General features: G+C 42.8%; 1 pseudogene; it reads left to right on the top strand.

The window, feature by feature from the left end:
- The first annotated feature begins 638 nt into the window (after positions 1–638).
- On the top strand, positions 639–1,904 carry LOC101708367 (tubulin-specific chaperone E pseudogene; annotated as a pseudogene).
- The last annotated feature ends 395 nt before the right edge of the window (positions 1,905–2,299 follow it).

Below are 2,299 nucleotides of genomic sequence, written 5' to 3'. Positions count from 1 at the left end.
CTCCCCAGTAAAGGGAGCTGCGGCCACTCCCTACTGAGCTCCAGTTTCCATGAATTTAAAATGAAAACAAAACAAAACAGTTTTTCCCTAAAAGCTCAGTTTCTTTTAAACCCTACAAGGTGAGGAACTGGATCAGAGAGCCTCAGTTCCAACCGGTCATTTTTTTTTTTTTTTTTTTTTTTTTTGGTACCAGGGATTGAACTTGGGTACTTGCGCTTGCTCAGCAGGCGGCGAAATCACTGAGCTAAATACCCGGCCCCATCCAACCGGTCATTTTAATTCCACAGAGCCACCTGTGGTAGGTGACCGCCAAACAACTGGGCAGTTCCAGTGCTCTGCTTATCCTTAAATAGCTCTGGACTGAGGGGCCACTGCCATCCACTCAGGACCCTCCTGGAAACCCAGGAGCTGTGCTTCTTATTTCCAATAAAACTCTCCTAATCTCCTCCTCTGGTTCACGACTTCATTTTTGGACATAGAGACCATGAACTCAGTGGTAACACAAATACCTAGTAGGAGACAAATTGAGGGTTTTACAAAACTTCTAATTTTGCCCACATGAGGTAGAAGAAATAAAGACACAGATTCCAACTGAGCCTGACCTGCTTCCAAGATGGAAAAGGATCACAAGCCAGGAAATGTGTGCAGCCTCTACAAGAACAGCTTTCCTATCATGGAGAGCTTTCAAATGTGTAAGGCACCCAGCAGGAGGATCTGTACAAACAAGGTAAATTTTGGAGTGGACTTTCTTACTGCAATTAAGAACTGCTATGAACCACAGGATGATAGAAAAGAGCACATTGTTATGACTGGAAATAAACCTGTGGAAACTGATGTTTTGACTCTATTATAAAACAGCAGAGTCAGCTGGCCAATTTGAAAGAAGTTTCTCTGAGGAAACGTGCAGTGAGTTTTGCTGGTGAAAAAGGAGGAATCGCCAAACCCTGTCAGAATATTAGAGTATTGGATTTGTCAACCTGTTGTCATCCTGGGATGAAGTGATCTGTATCGCCCTTCAGCTCAAGCACTTGGAGTTTCTTAACCTGAGTGAGAATAAAATGAAGTTTCCTTCTGCTTCGCCATCTCTAACTGGAACATTTTCTACACTGAAGGTTTTAGTCCTCAATCGAACAGTAATAACATGGGCAGAGGTCCTTCACTGGGCCCCTGGGTAGCCAGTCCTTGAGGAGTTGTGCCTCGGTGCAAATAGGATTTGCATTTCAGAAAGATCGACTGATGTTCTACAAACTCTCAAGTTATTAGACCTTTCCTCTAATCCATTAATTGATGAAAAGCAGCTATTCCTGATTGCATATCTGCCTAGAGTGTAAGACATCCATGTTCCCATCCTTGCAGTACCTTTAGTGGATGAGAACCAGATATCACATTGGTCATTTATCAATGAGCTGGATAAGCTACAGAGCCTGAGCACATTGTCCTGCCTAAAAAGCCCCTGTCTGAAGGAAGCAAAAAGTCTCAAATTGCTCAGCAGTTCATCATTGCCAAAATTAGTCAGCTGAAGACCCTAACCACATGTGAGATCCTTCCAGAGGAAAGGCGTGGAGCTGAAAGCTTGATTACCAGAAAGCTTTTGGAAATGAGTGGAAAAGGGCTGGCCAGGGATTTAGCTCAGTGTTTCCAGGGCCTGCCTTGCAAGCACAAAGTCCTGAATTCAATCCCTGGTACCCTCCCCCCAAAAAAGAAAAAGGCTGGTGGACATCAGGATCCAGACAAAAACAGACCAAATGAAGATTTGTTGCAGTCCATCCTAGATACCAGTTCCTCTGCCACAAGGTCTTTGGTTTATCATTCATTCCTTTTTATTTCTTAAACAGAATACAGAGCACCTGAAGATGGGGAACTTAAAATATAACAACCGTGTATGCTCCAAAATCAGCTGCTAAAACTAAGGATAAAATGTCCAAGTCAACTTGGACAGAACGTCCTAGAGAAGCAACGCCCAGACTCCATGACGGTTCAAAAGGTGGAGGAACTGTTGCTGCTGCATCTCCTCCAAGTTCCTGTGTCAGAACTTCTATTGTCCTATGAAAGTCCCAAAATGTCTGGCAGAGAAATTGAACCAGAAAATGATCTACAGTTATTACTACAGACTACAGACATTACTACTACTACAGACAGTCATTACTGTAGATCATTACTGTAGATCTCCTTCTGTGGAGAATGGAGACTGTCTATTAGTGTGATTGTAACAATAAAATTTAGAGACTAGACTACTTACCATGACTGGGGTTCACCAGAAAACGTTTTATTGGAACAGTTCTGTCAAAAAATGAGCTTT

This window comes from Heterocephalus glaber, unplaced genomic scaffold (assembly GCF_053883595.1).
Source record: "Heterocephalus glaber isolate CG9 unplaced genomic scaffold, H.glaber_assembly_v1.0 deba00001457, whole genome shotgun sequence".
In the NCBI taxonomy this organism is placed as follows: domain Eukaryota; kingdom Metazoa; phylum Chordata; class Mammalia; order Rodentia; family Bathyergidae; genus Heterocephalus; species Heterocephalus glaber.
Note: the sequence above shows the minus strand (reverse complement) of the source record. Positions and strands in the feature narration are given on the sequence as shown.